Source organism: Lontra canadensis, unplaced genomic scaffold (genome assembly GCF_010015895.1).
Source record: "Lontra canadensis isolate GAN:19392208 unplaced genomic scaffold, GSC_riverotter_1.0 scaffold1, whole genome shotgun sequence".
Classification (NCBI taxonomy): Eukaryota; Metazoa; Chordata; class Mammalia; order Carnivora; family Mustelidae; genus Lontra; species Lontra canadensis.
In genome coordinates this window covers 110,727,198-110,733,696 of record NW_022630995.1, presented here as the reverse complement: position 1 = coordinate 110,733,696, position 6,499 = coordinate 110,727,198, and positions in this window count along the sequence as shown.

Here is a 6,499-nt window from a genome sequence, read left to right as displayed (position 1 = left end):
AGGCATTCCATGGCTATTTATTTATTTGTTTGAGAGAGAGAGAGAGAGAGAGAGAAAGCATGTGTGTGCAAGCATGGAGGGGGCAGAAGAAGGAGAGAGACAATCTTTTTTTTTTTTTTTAAGATTTTATTTATTTGACAGAGATCACAAGTAGGCAGAGAGGCAAGCAGAGAGAGAGGAGGGGAAGCAGGGTCCCCGCTGAGCAGAGAGCCCGATGCGGGGCTCGATCCCAGGACCCTGAAATCATGACCCAAGCTGAAGGCAGAGGCTTTAGCCCACTGAGCCACCCAGGCACCCCGAGAGAGACAATCTTAAGCAGGCTCCCTGCCCAGCACAGAGCCCCACACAGGACTTGCTCTCAAGACTCTGAGATCATGACCTGAGCCAAAATCAAGAGTCAGATGCTTAACCAACTAAGCCACCCAGGTGCCCCTCCATGACTTTTTAAAGATCAGATTCTCAAAAGAGTTTCATGACCATCCCCTCTACCTCAAGAAATTAGGAATTACTACTCTGGAAAGAAGTATTTGCTTACAAACTGGTAATATTTTTCTCAGTCTTGTTACTAAGGAAGGAAGATCTGCTTAGTTTTATGACTTGGTATCTTGTCTTTTCCATTTCATATTTGTGTGTGGGAGGTAAGATTAGTTTACACAAGTTTCCATTACCAACTAGGTGTGGTTCACATTTTTAAGGTATCAAGTTAAGAAGGGATCCAGGTCTGCAAATCCCATTTTTAATCTCTGTTGCTGTTTATTATTTTGTTTGGCTTTTTATTTAATTCAAATTTGGAAGGATTTCCTTGAATTGGTTCATGATTTTATTTTGGTAAATATAAAGCAAAAAGAAATAAAAATAAAATTTCCACAAAGTCCTCCTATTTAATGAGGAAATTTGAGGCTTCTATAAAACATTTTCACTGGGCCTATTTCAAAGCTAACAAGTAATTAACAAGATTTTGGCAGCTGTATTAGTCAGGAGTCTATGGAGAAACAGAACTGGTAGGATATATGGAAGCATACAGAAAGCGAATTATTATGAGGAATTGACTTACTCAACTTCAGAGGCTAAGAATTCCCTCTACAAGCTGGAGATCCAGGGAAGCCGGTGGTGTACCTCTAGTCCAAGACCCAAATCTGAAGGCCTGAGAACAAGCTTAAAGGCAAGAGAAGATGGATGTCCCAGGTCAAGCAGAGAGAGCGAATGTGCCCTTCTTCTACCTTTTTCTTCTATTCAAGCCTTAAAGAATGAGGTGATGTCCACCTCATTGTGAGGGCAATCTTCTTTAGTCAGTCTGCCAATTCAAAGGCTCAACTCTTCCAAAAACACTCTCAGTGGACCCATTTAGAAATATGTTTTTTTCCGGAAATCGATACATAAAACTAACATCACAGCAGCTGTACATAAATATTTATTTTAACTTAAAAGGTGAATTCTATCCCCATAGGGACTCTTGAAGCAATCATTTGTTTCTGAAATCTTACTCACCACATTTGAGTAGTCCTGCTGACAAAATTCTACTTTATAATCTGTTATTCTAGAAACTTTATCTTAATTACCCATTGAATCACCTTCTACAAATTAGAAATGATATGCTTTTTTTAACCAAGTATATATTTCTAGAAAGAGGTGACTTTAATTTGTACTACTGAGAAAGAGAAATTAGATACTATTGTGGGAAATAATTCTTTTGTCAAGGAAGACAGAAAGTATGAAGACACACTAAGTATTAAATGTTGATTTCTGGACTCAGCCACTCCAAACTTGAGGGGAACAGGAAATGAGCCCAAGATTTCCAGACAGTTTCTGAGTCTAGGTATTTGGAGACAGGAAAATAAGTAACATTTTATTTCTAACTGGAAGAATCAGTATACTTGAAACAAAATGTAGGAAAATATTTGTATATGTTCTAATTATTATCTATTACTGCACAACAAAATAACCCCCAAATTTACTGGTTTAAAATAATAGCCACTTTATTATATCTTAAGATTCTGTAGATCAGAAATTTGAGCCATGCTTGCTGAGTGATTCCAATTTTTTTTTTGTAATTTTATTTTTTTTTCAGTGTTCCAAGGTTCATTGTTTATGCACCACACCCAATGCTCCATGCAATATGTGCCCTCCTTAATACCCACCACCAGGATCACCCAACCTCCCACCCCTCTTCCCTCCAAAACCCTCAGTTAGTTCCTCAGAGTCCATAGTCTTTCATGATTCATCTCCCTGTCCAATTTCCCCCAACTCCCTTCTCCTATCTCCCCATGTCCTCCATGTTATTCCTTATGCTCCACAAATAAGTGAAACCATATGATAATTGACTCTCTCTGCTTGATTTATTTCACTCAGCATAATCTCCTCCAGTCCCATTCATGTTGATACAAAAGTTGGGTATTCATCCTTTGTGATGGAGGCATAATTGAGTGATTCCAATTTTATCATTTCTTTCTACTTACTAGTTGGAATACCTTTTTAAAATAATTTTTTAAAAGATTTTATTTATATGACACAGAGAGAGAGATCATAAGTAGGCAGGAAGAGAGGGAGGGGAAAGCAGGCTCCCTGCTAAGCAGAGAGCCCCGTGTGGGGCTGGATCCCAGGACCTGAGACCACAACCAGAGCCAAGGCAGAGGCTCAACCCACTGAGCCACCCAGGTGCCCCTAGTTGGAATACTTTTTTTTTTTTAAGGATTTTATTTATTTATTGAGAGAGAGAGAGAGAGAGAGATCACAAGTAGGCAGAAAGACAGGCAGAGAGAGAGGGGAAGCAGGTTCACTGCTGAGCAGAGAGCCCGATGCAGGACTTGATCCCAGAACCCTGAGACCATGACCTGAGCCGAAGGCAGAGGCTTAACCCACTGACCACCCAGGCGCCCCTGGAATACTTTTATAAAGAAACATTTCATCTATTCTTTGATTACCTAGTAGAAAAGTAAAGGCAATATAAAAGCTTGATTCTTTTCCCACACTTACCAGTTTTCATAATAATGAATTATCTTTTCCTTTCATTCTCCAAAAACAAGGCTTTAAAAAATACCATAAAGAACTCATGAATTTAAACACATTTGATCGCTTTCAAATAACTGAAATTTTTAACCTTATTCAATTTCAAACTTCTCCATCAATGGCCAGTAGTAGGAGCCTCTTTGAGTTGACTCCTGAATCTTTTTGACATGATGTTAGTGGTCTTTGATAACTTTTTTGCTTTTGGTATAGGAAGATATTCCAGGTTTATCCTGTCCATTTCCTATCCTAGAATGGTGTCTGTTCTTTTTCCAGGAAGGATGGGTGTGTGTGTGTGTGTGTGTGTATCAAACTTCATATGTTCCTGCAGATATTTCCAATTCAAATAAAAGACCACTCTGCATTCTAGGATTTGCACTCTAACCGCTTTCTTTCCTTTTTTTTTTTTAATTTCATTTACGTATTTGAGAGAGAGATTGAGTGAGAGAGACCTCACGAGCAGGGGGAGAAGGTGGAGGGAGAAGCAGATTCCCCACTGAGCAGGGAGCCCAATGTGGGACACAATCCTAGGACTCGATCATGACCTGAGCTGAGGGCAGATGCTTAACTGATTGAGCCACCCAGATGCCCCACACTCTAACATCTTTCTATCACATCTGTACCTCCTTTCTTCTACTTGAAAACCCTGGCTTCCAAAGAAATAGGATATAATGGAGTTTATTTGCTTTATTCAAAAATGTACACAGAAAAGTCTCAGAATAACAATACTAATATACTTATTCCAATACAATCACTGAAAAATTAAAAAAAAATTTCATATGATCCTACCATTCACTTCCAATTTTAAAAGGTGTGCACCAACAGATCATATAACCATTATATGCTGTTCTTTTCCTTTTAAACCTCTTACTGTCTTTGTTCTACAAATAACCATATATCTAATGTTCAATATCTGTCCTTTTGTGTTGTTAGTACAGATATTTTGGTTTTATGAAGTTCATTCTCTAATAAATTCTGTAGGAGTGCTCATGAGAAAAATATCCACAGAGTTCTTGCATGATGTTAAGAGTCCGTTTGTGTCTTTATATTTGAAAAGCACTTTTGCTCAATATAAAATCCTTGGATCACATTTTATTTCTTTGAGCCTCCTATATACAATATTCCATTTTCTTTCAGCATAAAAGTTTTCTATTAAAACTATAATAATAATATAATTTTTTTCTCTAATTTTTGTCTAAATGTTGAATTAAAAAAAATTTAAGTCTAAATTTTACTAGAACAGGGCTTGGTATTCACCATCTTGGTTGATATTTTGGGGTAAATGATGTTCTCTTCCAATATATGGTTTCAAATCTTTGATATTTTCAGGGAATGATTTTTGAATTATAGTTTTTAGTTACTTCTCCACATTTTTGCTTCTATAATGATTCCTATTATAATTATGTTGGATCTTCTTTATCTTCAATATTTATTATTTTTTCTTGAAATCTATTTACCTTCCTATTTTTATGGTTTTTTTTTCCCTTTTCACCCTTTCTCTTTAGGCATTATCTGTTATGTTTATTTAACTAGATGTTACATCTAGTTTAATTTTCATCTCTGAAATCTTTTTTTCCTTTTACTTTTCTTCCCTTCTTGAGTGGTATCATCTCTTTCCCGAGTTGTTTTGTTGTTGTTGTTGTTGTTAATTCTAATTCAAGGACTGCCTGGATGACTTAGTTGGTGGAACCTGCAACTCTTGATTTTGTGATTTGAAGCCCGAGATTGGGTGTAGAGCTTACATAAAAAAATAAAACAAACAAAACATATTTTAAAAATATTTTGGCTCATGTTGTTCTTCCATGATGTAATATTTTGAAGATAATCAGCTTATTTTAAAGTTTATTTGTGGTTATCTGTATGCTTAGGCATCTTATGTAGTTATTAATATCATCCATTCCATCAACACATATTCATTGAGCATGTACTATGTGCAGACAGGCATTGTAGCCCAAAGTTGAACCACCCTAGCTGATCAACATTATTGTTTTATACAACTAAAATTTTGTGGTTGTTATGCAATGAAATGTTGATGAATATACCATATTTATAATTATTAAGTCCTAACTTTAGTTTCAACAGAATATTTCTATACCATGAATTCTGCATTCTTATTTTTTTTAAAGATTTTATTTATTTATTTGACAGACAGAGATCACAAGTAGGCAGAGCAGCAGGCAGAGAGAGAGAGGGGGAAGCAGGCTCCCTGCTGAGCAGAGAGCCTGATGTGGGGCTCGATCCCAGGACCCTGGGATCATGACCTGAGCCGAAGGCAGAGGCTTAACCCGCTGAGCCACCCAGGCGCCCCTGAATTCTGCCTTCTTGACCCTGTCACCCAAATTTATGTTTTTAGGAACAGTTTAACAAAGATGTATTTCAAGGAATTAAAAGTTTGCATTTTTTAAAAAATATTTTATTTATTTATTTGACAGAGAGAAATCACAAGTAGGCAGAGAGGCAGGCAGAGAGAAAGGAGGAAGCAGGCTCCCTGCTGAGCAGAGAGCCTGATGTGGGGCTCAATCCCAGGACCTTGGGATCATGACCTGAGCTGAAGGCAGAGGCTTAACCAACCCACTGAGCCACCCAGGCACCCAAGTTTGCATTTTTTTAATCCATAAATGAATAATGTATACATGATCTAAAAAATGACTGAGTTACAATCTTTTCCCTCTAGATCTTTGTAGTTGTTTCATCATTATATTCCGGTATTTAGTTCATTGAACAAGTTTTTTTTTTTTTTTTAAGATTTTATTTATTTGACAGAAAGAGAATAAGCACAAGCAGTTTGAGCAGAAGAGGAAGAGGGAGAAGCAGGTGCCCTACCAAGTAGGAAGCCCAACATGGGGCTTGATCCTATGACCCTGGAATCACGACCTGAGCTGAAGACAGATGCTTAACCAACTGAGCCACCCAGGCGTCCCTATTAAGCAACTTTTTTGACTGATTTTTTTTTTGTCTTTTTATAGGCTGTTTTTTTTTCTGAAAAAAAAATTGCTATACATTTTTTTAAATTCTTGAAATTAAAAAACATTCTTTAGGACATTTTTAGTGTCTACTTTTCCTTAATTGTTTTTGTCTTGAATACCATGAGCATTTTCAATTGCAGACTAATGAGAGCTCAAGAAATTTTCTACCTTATATTTTCATTGTTTATTCTGCTCATTTTGTGTGCGTTCTGTTCTTTGATATTAATCATCAAAGTTTGCTTCTCAGTCCTCTGAATCCTATATTTATCATCTCTTTAAATCTCATTGGTTTACCTCTTCATTCTAGGGGGAGAGGAGGTTTTGAAACTTTCTTCCTTTTATCAACAATTAAGTGTTTTTAGTCACTTTTTTAAAAATGTTAGGTTTATTGAGTTATAACTTAAAAGCAGTAAGATTAAGCTTTTTAAGTCTATAGCTGAGAATAAGATTTCACAAATATATTTAGTCACTACTATAATCAGTGCACTCTGGGCAAGAAGAGAATGAGAAAAGCAGGACACCAAGGACTG